This window comes from Lithobates pipiens, unplaced genomic scaffold (assembly GCF_037356315.1).
Source record: "Lithobates pipiens isolate NorthernLeopardFrog02 unplaced genomic scaffold, aLitPip1_a1.2 Scaffold_19, whole genome shotgun sequence".
Classification (NCBI taxonomy): Eukaryota; Metazoa; Chordata; class Amphibia; order Anura; family Ranidae; genus Lithobates; species Lithobates pipiens.
The window spans coordinates 370,792,676-370,811,189 of NW_027507764.1; the positions used below are offsets into that span (position 1 = coordinate 370,792,676).

At 41.4% G+C, this 18,514-nt stretch overlaps 1 protein-coding gene across 5 annotated transcripts in view; it reads right to left on the reverse strand.

Annotated features, from left to right (window-relative positions):
• The window catches only part of DCDC2 (doublecortin domain containing 2), a 298,898-nt gene that overhangs the window by 94,432 nt on the left and 185,952 nt on the right, over positions 1-18,514 (reverse strand). The window lies entirely within an intron of this gene.

Genomic DNA, 18,514 nt, shown 5'->3' on the forward strand with positions numbered 1-18,514 from the left:
TATATATCTGCCTAAACTGATGAATTTGTTTTTTTATATATTTTTTGGGATATGCATTATAGCAAAAAGTAAAAAAAAATGTTTTTTTTCAAAATTTTTGCTCTTTGTTTATAATAAAATTAAAAATGCAGAGGTGATCAAATACCACTGAAATAAAGCTCTATTTGTGGGAAAGAAAGGATGTCAATTTTGTTTGGGTACAGCGTCACACGACTGCGCAATTGTCAGTAAATCAACGCAGTACCGTAAAAAATAAAATATCCTGGTCATTGAGGGGGGGGGCAAATCCTTCAAGGGCTGAAGTGGTTAAAGTATATCTAAAGCCAAAATGTTGTTTTAGGTTTGGATAGAGTGGTAAGGGGTTAGAGCCACTGTGCTCCAGTAACACAGGTTACTATCTCTACATTTCCTAGTAATCATTGTCATGTGGACTGAATGTGAAGAAAAATCTCAAGTTTTGAGTAGTCACCAGGACAGTGATACTATCTAAAGCTGCCCATAAATGGATTGCAATTCAGCCGGTTCAGCAGGGACCATCCAAGTTTCCATCCATGTTTGGGCACTGTGATTATACTGAAGTCGATTGATTTCTGTATAATTGCCCTGCTGGAAAATGTCCTCTCGATCAGCGCTGCAGGGTATGTCTTTGCAATGGAGAATTTAGGTCTTTGTGTGGGTCAAAAAGTGTAGTAAAATGCTTAAATTAATGTTTTCCTTATATCTTATTTTAATGTTTATTGCTAATGAAACTTTATTATTATTATTTCATGTTCCTTCAAGTATTGTATAGCAACATATGATATTATTTTACATCTGTTGTTTAAGACTTATGAAAAAATAATAAAAAATGTTTTAAACAAAAAAAAAAATTTTTTTCCTGCAAGTTATTACAACACAGATACCACAATGCAGTACTATTCATTGTGAAGGAAAACCAATGCACTTCATAGTTACTTTAAAGTGGTTGTATAGTCACATTTTTTATTTTAACCTACAGGTAAGTCTATAATAAGGCTTACCTGGAGGTAAAAAGAATATCTCCTAAACTTGTACTGTTTAGAAGATATTCCCCTCTCAATGAGCCGCTGACTTCAGCAGCGCATGCGCACAGGGGATTCTCGGCTGAAAGTCCGGCAGACGCCAGACCTTGCAGAGAAGAAAACTTCCACGTGCATGCGTGGGAGTGACGGCATCGCTGTTCCGGCCACTACACATATTTCTCCTAATTGCTTTAGGAGTCTATTTAAACATATGTATTGGTACAAATTTAGTACATGATGGCTGCAGCAATATAACCGTTACAAACACATCTAAGGCATATGGGGCCACATGACGTACCATGAAGGTATACTGTAGTTTGGTATGGTCTGCACCACAAACACATACATTTGTACAAAACACAATTTTCCTGGTAAATTCATTATATTGCAAGTATCAGTTGTTCCACCAAAGCCCTACTGCAGACTATTATGTTGGGCAATACTAACTGCATAATTCCAGTGATGACATCACACTCTAAAACTGGCCACATAGATGGTCAGTGGTAAAGTGCTCCCTTAATATTGTATAGTTCTGGTGCTGAGGAAGACATGAACAATTGGAAGTTTTCTGTCAAAATTATTGTCTGTTGCCATGCTGCTGAGGATCCATTATACTTTATATTGTGTGACAAAATTTTTGACAGGAAGCCGCTTATGTCCATTGCACTTGGGCTTTTGTGGCTCTCAGCTGATCCCTGATCCCACTTAGCAAAAAAACTCTTTTTACTTTACATTCTCTAGTCTGGTCCAATGCATTCCCTGGATCAGGGGTCTCCAAACTTTCTAAACAAAGGGCCAGTTTACTTCAGATTTTGGGGGGCTAGGCTGTGGCCAGTGTGAGTAAAAAATGCCTGGCATCAATATTGCAAACAATGCTCCATCACTGGTATCAGGGGAAAGAGTAGTGACCCATCATTGGTGTTAGTGGCAGGAATTATGCCCCACTGTTGGTGACAGTCAGAGGCAGCCTTTTTCAACCAGGGTGCATTGAAGTTTCTTCAGGGGTGCCTTGGCAAAAAAAACTGCCCCAAAATTGTATACAAGCCAGCAGATGGATAAAGCCTGCCTTCAAAGGCACAGGGCTTTCCTTGTGCACCATTAGAACCTTCTAGCCGCCGGTGTCCTAACAACCAATGACCCTCCCCTGTCCCTCTCTGTCAGCATTGAGGTCACATTAGCTGAGTGATGGAGAAAAACTGATAAAAGGAGACAAACATTGGAATACTAGTCAGTACCAGTGTTCAAAAGTTTATTGGAGTTGGAAGAATAAACCACCTCTAACGTTTTTTACATTTTAGAATGGGGTGCCTCGAGACTGTTTATAATGTCAGTGGGTACCTTGAGATTGTCCATCATTTTAAAGGGTGCCTTGACTGAAAAAGGGTTGAGAAACACTGTTCTGAGGAATAGTGCCTTGTATCAGTGAAGGAATGTTGTCCCAAGGGCCAGATAAATGCAAGCAAAGGGCCGCATCTGGCCCCCAGGCCACAGTTTGGAGACTAGGGCCCACTAACAGGCCAGGTTTTATGTATTACCTTGGTGAAGATGCAGACTAGAATACTGCAATCACTGAGCAGCAAGTGAGATCGCCTGTGATGTATTTCAGTTATCTTGCAAACCTGGCCTGTTAGAGGGTCCTGAGGACAGGGTTGATGACCACTGCTCTAGATGATAATGGCAGGAATGCACAACACAGTGATCAGTGTGCAAGGAACGTAACCTATAGCACAGTGTGCAATTTGTCATAGTTTGGAGTATGCAGTATACAGTAAAGCATAAGAATTGCAGTGATCCAGGGCAATAATGCATTTAGGTATTGTGCTGCCCTAGGCCTGACTAAACTCATGTACTCCATAATTTAAATATAACCCACCCCTTCCTGTCAAGGCCACACCACTTGCTGTTTAAGACCCACCCTGAAATTTTCGAGTGAGGATGCTGGTTCTGAGGGCCTGGGGGGGGGGGGGGACAATGGATTCCCATAATTTTCATACATTTTCTCTCACTTCCTGTTTGGCTATGGGGCAGGAAGTGAAGGAAAATATCTGCAATGGCACAGGGATGGTAAAAAATAAACTGACAGGGGTTATAACCCTGCTCTATCCAAAATGAAAAAAAAGTGTTGCCTCTAGTTCTACTTTAAGCACAAATTTCTCATAATTTTATGGAGAGGACTAAGAAGATATAACCATGCCAATGGTGCAGCAGAAAACATATAGCACAGTAAGGAAGGTTTGTGGTCCAGGATGACAGTCCCCGGTGGGGACTCTTTCCTTGCTGCCCCCCTGCAAAGTTCTGCCCTAGGCCCGGACCTTGTTGGCCTAGGCCAGGATACAGCGTTGATCCAAGGTATGTAATAGACATCACAGTATAGAGAACATGTAATTATATTGAATACAATTTTTTTCTAAAAGTACCTAAACCATTCCTCCTTGTTCATCCAACAGACTCATTTTTGCTAGTATACTGTGCAAGTGCATATATGTATACTGTATAGATATCACATGTTGATATATTCCCTATATATTGCTTGTACAACATTAGGTACAATGATAGCACAATACCAGTAAATGTCACATTCTTGCAATCATTCACAGTTCTGTAATAACATATATGCTATTTCCCCTAGCTAGGGAAGAAAATTAAAATGATTAGTCATCAGTCTGCAGAACTCTTGTGTGATGAGATGTGCAATATTCACAGCCCAAAGCAGTTTACAAGAAATACATAAGATGGACATATCACTGTTATGTCAAAATAATGCATGTCTATTAAAGAAGAAAGGGCTCCGGTACTTTCATACCAAAATTGCATTTAATCTTTTCTTCTGTGCTGAGAAAATAGACTTGTATCAGCAATAAAATGTCCGCTGTCTTTTATTTCCCTTCATAACACACATAGTAATTCTCTGGGTGCTTTTGGCAAGAAAAAAAAAAAAAATTCTGTCTTTGATGGTGTATATATATATAATACTTAAACTATATAACTGCAGTCTGCGTGGAGGATGGGTTTATAAGAATAAAAATGTTCTAAATTGTCACGGCAGATTTATTTTTGCAGGATGATCTATTTATTGTGAAGTCTATCACAACGTTCCAACCAAAACGCAGACATGCCTAATGGCTGCTGGTTTTAATTAAACACACACAATCTAGAAAACATTATCATGATAACGTCATCCATGCAAACATTTGTTCCTCCTTCAGGGGATAGGACTGTTGGTAAATGAAATGGTGCACTTTATTTTCACGCAGACACATTATATAGTGGGAGATAAGCAGAATGGGGCTCTGCATAGGGAATACCACGTTAGACTTCTCCTTCCGTTACTTGTTGAGACAATTTAAGGCCTGAAGAGCTGTTCAGCCTGTAACTAAGTATCAAAATAGGTTGTGTTTTATGGTTTGATATATCCTCCAAACCAAGGCTGCTTGTTTGAGAGAGGTCACTTGTTTTATTGCCAAGGGCATTGGCTGTAAAGAAGAAAAAAAAGCAGGACGGGTACATTGCTAGACTAAAATGTGTTTCTTTTTGTAATGTAAAAAAACTGAAAAAAAAAAACATCTTAAAGCTGAACTCCAGGCACAAAAACTTACATTTAAATATATTGCTCAATAGTCACAAGGGATATAAATTCAGTTTGTGTAAACCAAATGCCTATGCAAACCCTGGTATTACCAAATAAAGGTAGCACTGATATCACTGTGGTGGCATATCCTCAATGGGTGCAATGTGTAACACGGACCCCAAGGAGAGGCCCACTCACACTGAACACATGGGAAAATATTGTTTCATTCTGTGTCTTTGCCGCATTGTCACTTGCAGCTGCAGCAAAGATACATCCAGTGCCTGTGTATGGGGAGGAGATTGGTTGCCGGTACAATGCTGGGGGGGGGGTCCCTGTTTCAAGGGGGAACCGGACTGTGATTGTATACTAATAAAGCCAGTCAGGGTCCTGCTAACCCTGCCCAGTGTACCCGATGGAAGATGGAAGAGAGCCTGCTCTGAGGACAAAGGGAACATCATGAGTCCAGGTGGTAAGTTGTGCAGGGGAGGGCTGTGAGACTTTATTGGAGAATAGAGTGTCACTTACTACTAACCTCTGAGCCACTTACTACGGACCTCTGAAATCTACGCCACTTACTACTGACCTTGAAACTCTGCATCACTTACTCTTGATCTCTGAACTCAGCATCATTTACTCCTGAGCCCTGAACTCTGTATCACTTACTCCTGACCTCTGAACTATGGGGGTTATTTACTAAAGGAAAATCCACTTTACACTGAAAGTGCACCTGGAAATAAAGTCACTGTAGATCGGGGGGGGACATGCAAGCAAAACAAAAAATAGCATTTTAGCTTGCACATGATCGGATGATAAAATCAGCAGACCTTCCCCTCATTTCAGATCTACCCCTTAGATTTAGAGCAACTGCACTTCCAAGTGCACTTGCAGTGCAAAGGGGAGTTGCCTTTCGTAAATAACCCCCAATGTGTCACTTACTACTGACCTCCAAGCTCTGCATCATTTACTATTGACCCCTGAACCCTGCATCACCTTCTACTGACCACTGAACTTTATGTTTTGAACTACTGAACTCTGTGTCACTTACTGCTGACACGTAAACTCAGTCACTTACTACTGACCTCAGAACTCTGCGTCACTTACTACTGACCTCAGAAAGTCTGTGTCACTTACTACTGACCTCAGAACTCTGCGTCACTTACTACTGAACCCCTACAGTCTACATCCCTTTAAGTCACAGACAATATTCAGCACAATGGAAACCCACGACAAGCTGGCAAGCTGCACACACTGCTTTTTTTCTCTCACAAGAGGGCCAAACTTATGATCTTGCACACAGGCCCACTGCTTTCAGAAAATGCCCCTTCATCACTGTGCTGTACATAGCCTGAGCAGAGCCGAGTTGTGGAAGGGACTCAAAAGGCCCACCCACTACAGACTGCCCACATAAAACAACAGAATGGATGGATACGAGACCAGTCACACTGCTCAAGGAGAGAGAGCAGCAGTGTCAGATCTTTATTACAGGAAACACATGCACAGGGGTAACATTTCACACTGGATTACTGCACCAATATAGAAGAAATACACAAGGTACACCATGAATGAAGGAAGAATACACATGCCCCTTGAATTTACACAACATTTACTTATCTCAGGTTTCAGCTTTAATCCCTTGGAGCCGACGCCTACTGGCCCTTTAAGGGGTTTAGGGTGGTGGGAGTCAGGGGCAGGGCTTATCATCATGTGACTGCCTGTCATGGCGATCACGATTGGAAATCTCCCGATCACAAGCAACGATCAGGAGCTTTCTGTTAGCCCTCTCAGCACAGCTGTATTTGCATGAATGCTGCATATTTGCATGCAGCCAGCACCAAGAGGTTAACCACTTCAATACTGCACGCCGTTATATGACATCCTTGACTTTGTGCAGGGATATCTGAATGATGCCTGCAGCTACAGGCATCATTCAGATATCATTATTTGCAGGCAGCGATTCTGTGCACGATAAGAATGATCATACTGGCAGTTCCACCTCTTGATCGTTCTTACAGGCGAAAAACGTAAGTCCCGCCCACATATGTAAATGCCGTTCAAACCACACATGTGAGGTATCGCAATGTGCGTTAGAGTGAGAGCAGCAATTCTAGTACCTCCTCTGTAACTCTAAACTGGTAACCTGTAAAAATATTTAAAGCGTCGTCTATGGAGATTTTTAAGTACCGAAGTTTGGCACCATTCCAGTGTGTGCAGTTTTAAAGTTTGGCATGTTGGGTATCGATTTACTCGGTGTAACATTCTCTTTCACATTATACAAAAAATGGGCTAACTTTACTGTTTTTTTATTTTTTAATTCATGTTTTTTTCCCCCAAAAAAAGGCGTTTGAAAAATGATTATGCAAATACCGTGCAAGATAAAAAGTTGGCTGCCATTTTATTCCCTAGGGTGTCTGCTAAAAAAAAAATACATAAAGTTTGGGGGTTTGGAGTAATTTTCTAGCAAAAAAATTATGATTTTTTACATGTAGGAGAGGAGTGCCAGAATAGGCCCAGTATGGAAGTGGTTAATGAATGTATAATAACCAAATTTCCCTACCCCAGCAGTTCTTCGCTAGTGCAAATTCCAAGGACTAGTAATGCAAATGTAGTTTTGCACTAATATGGGTATAATATTTTATCACACAGGATTTATATAACGCCAGCAGTTTGCACAGAGCCTTACAAAGCATTTGCATTTTTTTTTCTGCACATCGCTGTATTTTTTCTAATGTGCACTTTTTTTAGTGTGCCTCAAAAATGTTATTTTATTTCCCAAACAATTGAAATCTTCCATTGTGACCTACCTCTGCAAAGGCTAAATTGCCTGGCTTTCTCTAGCTTCAGTGCTTTGAGACACTGACATGGAACATGCATGCAGATCAAGAAAGTCCTTATCTGCATACTTGTTCTAGTGCCTTAGAAACCACGGAAGTAACAAGAGCAGCATGAAAGCCAGAAAATTTGTATTTTCAGAAGCCGTGGTCAGCAACTTTAGTTATCATACAACGCCACAAGGCTGGCTTTGAATTTTGGTTGCCGACATCATAAAATCATTTATTCCCATTTATTCCAACTGCCTTCTGATGATGAACGAAACACACATCATAGCACAGAGGAGGATCTTCCTTTTATTTCTCTTTTTGCCATTTGGAACCATTGAAAGTACATATAATTCGATCGAGAAATGCACATAATCATGATACAAAAATCCATGTGACACAGAAATATTAACAACCCAACTACTTCCTCTAAATTATTAACTAGTAATATAATGGATTTAGCGACACATTTTATATTGCTTCCTCTTGATGTATTGAGGACAAATTGAGCCCACGCTATGTACGTCATTCATGAGTCTTTGGGGTTTTTTCATGTTTATGTTCTTTTCTTACTCAAAAAGTTATGTTTATAAGGCAATATTTATTAAATTCATCTAATGTACCACACAAGCTAAAAGCACTGCAAACAAGACCAGCAGCTTGACTATGCAGCAAAACCATAAGTTACCTACCTACACTTGACAAGTTGCTTGTTTTAAGGGAACCTGTGCTTCTGTAAGAATATACAGCTGACTGCTGAATATTTACCTCTCTGGTGGGCGGTGAGCTGCTATTGCATACTTATGGGTATGTCGGATACTTTGTCTCCTGTTGGGTTATGTGGTTCCTTCTTTTAGCCACCACACTACTACAGGACTTAACAGGCGGTGGGAAGAACCCTAGCACCCGGGGGGGACAAGCGTCAAATAGCAGAGGTCCCCGGAACTGATGAAGACAGCAAAGATTTCCCTTGCCACTCACCAAAAAAGACTTTTTAGCTTCTTATGTTACAGGGAGCAGTTGGCTGTATTTACCATGAAAAGTGACATGGTCTCTTTAACCACTTTAAGACCGGACCATTTTGCTGGTAAATGACCAGAGGTCTTTTTACACTTTGGCACTGCGCTGCTTTAACTGGTAATTGCGCGGTCATGCAATGTTGTACCCAAACAAAATTTGCGTCCTTTTCTTCCCACAAATAGAGCTTTCTTTTGATGGTATTTGATTGCCTCTGCGATTTTTATTTTTTGCGATATAAACGTAAAAAGACCGCAAATTTTGAAAAAAAATGATATTTTCTACTTTTTGTTATTAGAAAAATCCAATAAACTCAATTTTAGTCATACATTTAGGCCAAAATGTATTCAGCCACATGTCTTTGGTAAAAAAAAAGTCAATAATTGTATATTTATTGGTTTGCGCAAAAGTTGTCACATCTACAAACTAAGGTACGTTTTCTGGAATTTACGCAGCTTTTAGTTTACGACTGCCTATCTCATTTCTTGAGGTGCTAAAATGGCAGGGCAGTACAAAACCCCCCCAAATGACCCCATTTTGGAAAGTAGACACCCTAAGGAAATTGATAAGAGGCATGTTGAGCCCATTGAATATTTTATTTTTTTGCCTCAAGCGATTGAATAATGACAAAAAAAAAATTTTTTTTTTTTTTTTACACAAAGTTGTCACTAAATGATATATTGCTCACACATGCTATGGGCGTATGTGAAATGACACCCCAAAATAAATTCTGCTGCTTCTCCTGAGTACGGGGATACCACATATGTGGGACTTTTTGGGAGCCTAGCCGCGTACGGGGCCCCGAAAACCAAGCACCGCCTTCAGGCTTTCTAAGGGCGTAAATTTTTGAGTTCACTTCTCACTACCTATTACAGTTTTGAAGGCCATAAAATGCCAAGATGGCACAAAACCCCCACAAATGACCCCATTTTAGAAAGTAGACACCCCAAGCTATTTGCTGAGAGGCATGTTGAGTTCATGGAATATTTTATATTTTGCCACAAGTTGCGGGAAAATTACAAACTTTTTTTTTTTTTTTTTTTTTTTCACAAAGTTGTCACTAAATGATATATTGCTCACACATGCCATGGGCATATGTGAAATGACACCCCAAAATAAATTCTGCTGCTTCTCCTGAGTACGGGGATACCACATATGTGGGACTTTTTGGGAGCCTAGCCGCGTACGGGGCCCCGAAAACCAAGCACCGCCTTCAGGCTTTCTAAGGGCGTAAATATTTGACTTCACTCCTCACTACCTATTACAGTTTTGAAGGCCATAAAATGCCAAGATGGCACAAAACCCCCACAAATGACCCCATTTTAGAAAGTAGACACCCCAAGCTATTTGCTGAGAGGCATGTTGAGTCCATGGAATATTTTATATTTTGCCACAAGTTGCGGGAAAATTACAAACTTTTTTTTTTTTTTTTTTTTTTTTCACAAAGTTGTCACTAAATGATATATTGCTCACGCATGCCATGGGCATATGTGAAATGACACCCCAAAATAAATTCTGCTGCTTCTCCTGAGTACGGGGATACCACATATGTGGGACTTTTTGGGAGCCTAGCCGCGTACGGGGCCCCGAAAACCAAGCACCGCCTTCAGGCTTTCTAAGGGCGTTACAGTTTTGAAGGCCATAAAATGCCAAGATGGCACAAACCCCCCCCAAATGACCCCATTTTGGAAAGTAGACACCCCTAAATTTAGGGGTACACTAGTGAGACTAGGTAATAAATGGCGGGTGCCCTGAAACTATAAAAAAATAACTAACCAACCAGCGTCACCTGTAACAGTTATATGGTGATCACTGGTGAAAGGGTTAACTAGGGGGCAATCAGGGGGCTTTATGCGGTAGTATATGGGGGTCCCTGGCGCTATAAAAAGCTGCGGCGAACCTAAATACCTACTTGCCTAACTAGCGTCACCTGTGACACTAATACAGCGATCAGAAAAACGATCGCTTATTAGGCTGGGTTCACACTGGAGCGATGCGGGAACGCCACGAATGCGCGGCGGGTTCCCGCATCGCATGCCTCCCGGCGGCAGTTCACACTGCCCTATGCGAACTGCTGGGAGTGTCAGTGAAATGTTACTGACACCCCCAGATCAGTTCGCATATCGCAGTGCGATCTGAAAACTCGGATCGCATGGTGTGAACACCCATGCGATCCGATTCTGCTGCGGGCCAAAAAAAGGGTCCCGTGCGAATTTGCGGCGGGTGCGGCGGGTGTGGCGGGTGCGGCGAATGGCTGAACTCGAATCGCACAGAGATCGGATGTGATTTGCACTGCAGTGCGGTGCGAATCACATCCGTTCTCAAACCGCTGCAATCTGAACCCAGCCTTAGTGACACTGGCGACGGGGGGTGATCACGGGGTTAAACCTTTATTGGGGGGGTTAGGGGGGTACCTTAGAACTAAAGGGGGCTAACCCTAACTGCCCTAACAGTTATTAGTCACAAATGACACCCGCCGGGTGATCAGGGGGTTAAACCTTTATTAGGTAATAAATGGCGGGTGCCCTGAAACTATAAAAAAATAACTAACCAACCAGCGTCACCTGTAACAGTTATATGGTGATCACTGGTGAAAGGGTTAACTAGGGGGCAATCAGGGGGCTTTATGCGGTAGTATATGGGGGTCCCTGGCGCTATAAAAAGCTGCGGCGAACCTAAATACCTACCTGCCTAACTAGCGTCACCTGTGACACTAATACGGCGATCAGAAAAATGATCGCTTATTAGGCTGGGTTCACACTGGAGCGATGCGGAAACGCCGCGAATCCGCGGCGGGTTCCCGCATCGCATGCCTCCCGGCGGCAGTTCACACTGCCCTATGCGAACTGCTGGGAGTGTCAGTGAAATGTTACTGACACCCCCAGATCAGTTCGCATATCGCAGTGCGATCTGCAAACTCGGATCGCATGGTGTGAACACCCATGCGATCCGATTCTGCTGCGGGCCAAAAAAAGGGTCCCGTGCGAATTTGCGGCGGGTGCGGCGGGTGTGGCGGGTGCGGCGGGTGCGGCGAATGGCTGAACTCGAATCGCACAGAGATCGGATGTGATTTGCACTGCAGTGCGGTGCGAATCACATTCGTTCTCATAAACCGCTGCAATGTGAACCCAGCCTTAGTGACACTGGCGACGGGGGGTGATCACGGGGTTAAACCTTTATTGGGGGGGTTAGGGGGGTACATTAGAACTAAAGGGGGCTAACTCTAACTGCCCTAACAGTTATTACAGTCACAAATGACACCAATGCAAAAAAAAAAAAAAAAAAAAAAAAAAAATGACATTGGTGTCACTGTGACTGGGGGGCAGGGGTAATTGGGGGGGTGATCGGGGGGTAAAGGGGGGGTGTGAGTGTGCCTGGCATGTTCTACTGTGTGTGTAGAGTGTTGGTGCAACTCACCGATCCGCTCTCCTCCGTGTCGGAACGGAAAATACCGACACGGAGGAGAGAATACATCACTTCCTCTCCTGTGTTTACATTACAGGAGAGGAAGTGATGTCACGGGGGATTTCCATTCGTCGAGAGAGATCGCGAGGGGGTGGCCATGAATGAATGGCCGTCCCCTCATCCCTGATCTCTCCCGAACGAATGCCGACCGCCGCAGGCACCGGGGGGGGGCCCGATCGGGCCCCCCACCCGCGGGCAGGCATGGACTTATATATACGCCAATATGCCTGCCCGTGCCATTCTGCCGACGTATATCGTCGTGCGGCGGTCGGCAAGTGGTTAAAGCTAATGTATAGTATTTTTTTATATATTGACTCACTTTCGTTTTTAATGTCTTGATTTTTTTTTTTTTTAATAACTTTTATAATGTTTTCTTTTTTGTTTAGGAAAATAGGAAATATATCACATCAATATTACTAGCAAGTATGTTGAACCCTAGTCTTCTTTTCACATGTGACATATTGTGTCACTCCAAAGCAGCCCATAGATTATGTAATTTTCTTGCCTTCCACCATGGGTGGAAGGACAGAACATTGCTTGATTCTTCCATCAACACAGTCAGTATTGATACGGGAATCCCTCCCACAGCGCTATTATGTTATGCTGGTGGAGAGACTTCCCTGCCAGCAGATCACAATTACTGCTGGCTGTTATCGCCACCAATAGTGATCGCATAAAAAAAGTCTGATAGGCTGGCTGTACTGAAGTCCATCGATGGATCAAATTCAGTACAACCAGCCTGCGCATAGATGGATCGAATCTCAGCTGGTTCAGCAGGGACTGCCTGAGATTCGATACATCTATTGCCGGCTTAAGCTGTGCTGAAAGAAGTTAATTGTTTACAGAGATATGTGTGTGAGCCACTCAGGATGAATGATAATGAAGTCCTGTGCCCGCCACTGTGAGTGCTGGCCAGGAAGTGAGCTTTTCTATGCTCCAGGCAAAGGTAGAGAGTGATTAAGTGTCCCAGGAGCAGCACATCAATTCAAAACCAGCTGTATGATGGTGAATGGCAGTCTCAGCCTGGACCCCCGCCAGGCCATGCCCCCAATGTGTTTTACTCCGCCCACTGAAGCATACTCATTCCCATCAGCACCGTGAAACACGTGGGGGCATGGTCTGGAGGAGGTTCAGGCTGAGACTGCCATTCACTATCATACAGCAGGTTTTGACTTGATGTGTGGCTCCGGGGACACAACTAATCATTCTCTATCATTGTTTACAGAACTTAACGAGTCATCACAACATTGGCTCTTCATTATCAGGAGGCATTCATTATCAGCTTCCAGATTTTTTTTGTGTCAAAGCGTAAATGAACAAGCTGAGGTTAGAAGCTGATTGGCTGCCATGCACAGCTGCACCAGATTTTGTACTCTGTAGTTTTAGTAAATCAACCCCACAGTGGGAAAAAGTACACCTATATTTACACCCCTTTAAAGCTCTGCTCTGGCAAAGCATCCCTTCCAGCTCCCCACAAACACCCCCACCTGCTATAACTAGACCCTGCATAAAAAAAAAACTAAAATAAATAACAATAATAATTTATCAACACTACAGGGGGACTGGTCAACACAGCACTGGATCACGGCCCATAATTCCACAAGAGGAACTTGCTAGGGTCATGTGACGACAGACTTAAGTGAGGGAAAAGAGTTTTTTACTTTTTATAAACAAATTTGCCAATATTTGGGTGAGAGGTGGGAGAAAGGAAGGGATGGGTGCAGGGTTGATATTTAATCAGAGATGGGCTTTAACACTGGTGGTCAGAGGTTAGAGATTAGTAGTCAGAGGTGGGCAACTTGAAATGCCCTTCTATAGGGCTGCTATTAATACAACGGAACACTGGTGGCCTCTATAACTAAAGCCTCATACACAGAGATAGCTTAGATAGCTTAGATTTTCAGATGACTGAACGTCCGTTTTTTGTGGCATGCTAATCTCATGTTGAAAGTGAAGCGGTTACTTACAATATACGAAAATTTTCGTAATGACAGAATACAACATCAGAAGTGACGTAATGTGTTGAATAGTTTTATATGTATTTTTTCGTTTCTGAGCATGTGTAGTCTTGCTCTTACAATTTTTTTTGTACGAAAACCCTACTGATGAAACGAAAATCAGACATTGACTTCACATCTGACAAAAATGTTATAGTCTGCACATTCAGCTTTTGTCTGCTGAAAAAGCAACATTGGCTGTCGAAAGCACCGTACTAACGATCCAAAAATCGTCAAATAGCTTGTTGTACAAATTTTTCCAGCCGATTTTCGTATCACGTGTACGAGCCTTAACACTTGCAAACTGTAGCCAGGAAGATTTAGCAGTTCACCTCGCAGTTTTCAAGTGCAAGCAAGGTTGCTCATAAACTACACTAGTAATTAAAGTAATCTTTCACTACATTTTCACAATCCTATTTAACAAATGGGCTGAGATCCCCAAACATTGGGCCTCATAGCAATTGCATGGACCAATATAGCCATAGTTACACCCTTGACCTTTGAATTCATTGGGGATCGTACTGAGAATTTAGCTGTATTATACAGCAGGCTGTGATGTGTCAGTTGACATGCAAAAAAGGTTATTATTATCAATAACAAGGTATGAGGTCATATGTAGTAAGGGTTTAAGGTCATGTGGTAGATTTTTGGGTATTGTTAAAAGTAAATTTATACATTTATATTTTTTTTAAAAAGTATTTGTTGTGCTTCCTGTAACTATGTTTTACTGCATTGCCCTGAAATGTTATTACGCAAGCAGTTTCTAATGTTAAGGTAAGTATTTTTTCCTTTATCATTCATTTTTATTGTAGTTGGAGGGTCAAGTTAGAAAATATTCTTATTTAAGCAACTAAAAAAAAAGTGATTTTTTTGTTAGTTCATTTAGATGAGCAAACATGATGAATATGATAACTGGATCTAAATTTGAGATGTCTGGTGTGCTATATGTTGCTACCGGTATGCGTAAAGCTCTACTTGTTATAATGGTAGTTATCAATTGCTTCTGGTTTTAATAACAACTACCTGATAAGAAGTGAGTGGTATTTTAATGATATCTGTAGAGGAAGCATGTTGTTATATGCATGGAAAAATAAGATGGCAAATTCATGAAGGAAGTAGGTAATAACCCACAGAGGGCAGTTATTATTATTACTCTTCCAGGTAGCTAGCAAGCCACCACTGGGAAGAAAATCAGAAGATGCCTTCAGCAACTCTGGAGTGTGATTAGTCTCTGCAGCAATTGGCTAATTGGAGTCCTCACTTTTTGTTCTCAAAGGACCACTTTTTTCCCTTTATTACTGAAGCGGAATCGCAAAGCTATGATGTGTCTTTTGGGATGAGCTGGCACATCCTGAATAGACCGAGCAGATTTTTATAAGTCAGATCCAAACAGTGACAAATTGATTCTGTCAAAGTATTTTCCAAGTCTGGTGTGTAAGCCAAACATGCATCTGAGCCAAAACAAGAGTTCTGGTCTCCTATAATTACCGCTGGGCTGGGAATTCATTTTGTTTGGGCAGAACACCTGTAAGATGGTACCTTAAAGAAACAGTTAATTCACAAAGCTGGAAAAAACAATACTGATGTCTACAATTTCTCAAGGCATATAGGTGTTTAGTAGGATTATAAATAAAAGTCTAATTGCAGTGATAATGGAAAGGTATTCCTTTACACTTGTCTGTAGATAAATAAACAGATGTTGAAGAATATGAACATGAATACCCGATTATAAACACTATGGGAACTACAAACTAAAGTATGCATACAAATATATAAAATACTAAATATACATTAGGATGGAATATCTTCATATATGTCTATCAAGGTTCCCATAAATGCCAGGAAGCAAAAATATGGTGGTATGTTATTGGTCACCAATAACAGTCATGAGCCTTTTGGTGGCAAATATTGATTAAATTATACTAAATAAACAATATTTAATTGATACATACACATTACACACATTCAATTAACACTTAAAAGATATTTATTTACAATAACAAAAAAATAATATATTGCAGCTTATCGATCCTTAGAGGTGGTGGCTGCATTACTTACATAGTTACATAGTTGATAAGGTTGAAAAAAGAAACAAGTCCATCAAGTCTAACATGTGTGTGTGTGCTTTTATGTCAATATTACATTGTATATCCCTGTATGTTGTGGTCGTTTAGGTGCCTACCTAATAGTTTTTTGAAATTATCTATGCTCCCTGTGAAACCACCGCTTGTGGAAGACAATTCCACATCCTTACTGCTCTTACAGTAAAGAACCCTCTATGCAGTTTACGGTTAAACTGCTTTTCTTCTATTTTTAGCAAATGGCTGCGTGTCTTTTTAATTGTGGGGTCACCAGTACGGTATTTGTACATTGAAATCATATCTTCTCTCAAGTGTCTCTTCTCTAGGGAGATTACTTTCAGTGCTTGTAATCTTTCCTCATAACTAAGGTCCTCCAGTCCCTTTATTAACTTTGTTGCCCTTTTCTGGACTCTCTCCAGTTCCAGCACACTCTTCCTGAGGACTGGTGCCCAGAACTGGATGATACTCCGGGTGTGACCAGAGCACAGTCTTATAGAGTGGGAGAATTATAATTTTATCTCTGAAGTTAATCCCCTTTTTAATGAATGCCAATATTATATTGGCTTTGCTTGCAGCAACTTGGCGTTGCATGCCATTGCTGACCCTGTCATCTACTAGGACACCCAGGTCATTTTCCATCCTAGATTCCCCCAGAAGTCTGATGTTGTATTCTGTTTACATTAAATCCCATATGCCATGTGGTTGCCTACCCCATTAATTTGTTTAGATCCTCTTGCAAGGTTTCCACATCCTGCGGAGAAGCTATTGCCCTGATTAACTTAGTATCATGCGCAAATACTGGGATTGAGCTGTTTATCCCATCCTCCAGATCATTTATGAATAAATTAAATAGGATTGGTCCCAGGACAGAATCCTGGGGGACCCTACTTTCCACACTGGACCATTCCAAGTACTCCCCATTTATCATCACCCTCTGAACTCGCCCCGTAGCTAGTTTTCAATCCAAGTGTTCACCCTTTGGTCCATGCCGATAGATCTTAGTTTGTACAGTAAATGTTTATGGAGAACTGTATCGAATGCTTTTGCAAAATCCAGATACACCACATCTACGGGCCTTCCTTTATCTAGATGGCAGCTCACCTCCTCATAGAAGGTTAATAGATTGGTTTGGCAAGAAAGATTTTTCATGAATCCATGCTGATTACTGCTAATGATACAGTTTTCATTGTTAAAATCTTGTATATAGTCCCTTATCATCCCCTCCAAGAGCTTGCATACTATTGATGTTAGGCTAACTGGTCTGCTACATTGGCTTTTCTCCAATCAGCTGGTACCATACCAGACAGTAGACTGTTCATAAAAATTAAGAACAATGGTCTGGCAATTACCTGACTGAGTTCCTTAACCAAAACGGGCGTACCTGTATGTCCCCTTTAATTGGTGGGGCTATCAGCGTGCGTGCACCCACCGCGTATAGGGTGACCGTGCCCATGGGACCGGTGGGCTCGATGTCGCCGGTCTCCCGTCGATCGTGTCATGGAGCCGCAGAATGGGGAAGTGCCTATGTAAACAAGGCATTTCCCCATTCTGCCTTGTGACATGATAGAGATCACTGCTCCCTGTCATCGGGAACAGTGATCGCTGTCATGGGAGTTGAGGCCCCCCACAGTTAGAATCCGTTCCTAGGACAAGCTTAACCCTTTGATCACCTCCTAGTGGTTAAGCTCTTCCCTGCCAGTGTCATTTACACAGTAATCAGTGCATTTTTATAGCACTGATCACTGTATAAATGACAATGGTCCCAAAAAAGTGTCCGATGTGTCTGCCATAATGTCGCAGTCACGATAAAAATCACAGATCGCTGCCATTACTAGTAAAAAAAAATAATAATAATAAAAATGCCATAAAACTATCCCCTATTTTGTAGACGCTATAACTTTTGCACAAACCAATCAATATATGCTTATTGCAATTTTTTTACCAAAAATATGTAGAAGAATACATATCGGCCTAAACTGAGGAAAAAATTTGTTTTTTTAATATATATTTTTGGGGGATATTTATTATAGCAAAAAGCAAAAAATATTTTCAAAATTGTCTCTTTTTTTTGTTTATAGCACAAAAAATAAAAACTGCAGAGGTGATCAAATACCACCAAAAGAAAGTTCTATTTGTGGGGGGAAAAAAGACGTCAATTTTGTTTGGGTGCAACTTTGCACAACTGCGCAATTGTCAGTTAAAGCGACGCAGTGCCAAATCACAAAAAGTGCTCTGGTCAGGAAGGGAGTAATATCTTCCGGGGCTGAAGTGGTTAAGGTAAACTTATTTATGTAAGTTTTTCAAGCCTTTTTCATGCTAAGAATATTTTTAGCAACAGAAAATAACAGTTTATTTTGCCAGTAATTCAGAATCTTTCTTACTTTCTGCATGGCTAAACTGAAAGCACAAACTGTAAACTACTAATCTCACAACCCCTCATGTAATGGAGATAAAGAGAGGAAGGCATGTTTGAAGTCCAGTCTAGGTGACAGCTAAGGTTCCCTTTACAGACAGGAATCATGAGTAAAAG